Here is an 859-nt window from a genome sequence, read left to right on the forward strand (position 1 = left end):
CAGTTCTGCAAACTCTGGGGCTGCCTGATCTTATTTCCAGGGTTCAGCAAAGGATGTTTATCCATGTAAATACAATTTAAAAATACATAAATGTAAATACATTCATAAGAGGCAAGTGATAGAAGAAGCCATTCATTGTTATCTGTTTTCATGTAGGGCTGTGGGTAAAATTTAGGTTAAAAATGGATTTTGCTGCCAAGAAAGTTGCAGAATAATTGCTTCCCCCTACGTTTTACACTAATAGACTTGCAAAGGAGTACCTGTTTTAATGAAAACAGAGGAATTCTTCACAACCTAAACCATGCTGAAACTTCCCGGATTATTACTGCTCTCATTAGATCCATTTCAGAACTTCCTATCATTTTGGAAATGCCTACAGTTAAAAATCGTCCTGAAACAATAAGGTATCACAACTACGCTCCTTTCTCACCTTCAAACATCACAGCTTTTAAAATAAATGTGTCAATGGACGTGTAGACACACCCACTGCATCGCGACTGGGATTAGTCTCTGGTTATGCAAATCTAACGCTGCCAGGCGGGTGAATTTACCGCCTCAAACGCGGCACAGAGGAAATCCTGGTTTCCCCTAGGCTCAGGCCTGTAATGGGTGCGGGGAGTCGCGGCGAGCAGGAGCTCGGAGCAGGCCTCACCGAGGGGCGCACCTCGCCCGCAACTCCGGAAGCACGAGAAGGCCGGACAAGAAAGCCCCCGGGATCACCCGGAGGAGCCGGGCGCAGCAGGCGGCTACAGCACCGCCGCGGGTACCACGCGCCTGAGGGGAAGCGGCCCTGTCGCCTTGCAGCATCTCGCGAGATCTCGCCAGCTCAGCCCAAGTATTGCGAGTCCAGAACTTAAAA

Source organism: Pteropus alecto, unplaced genomic scaffold (genome assembly GCF_000325575.1).
Source record: "Pteropus alecto unplaced genomic scaffold, ASM32557v1 scaffold20, whole genome shotgun sequence".
Lineage (NCBI taxonomy): Eukaryota > Metazoa > Chordata > Mammalia > Chiroptera > Pteropodidae > Pteropus > Pteropus alecto.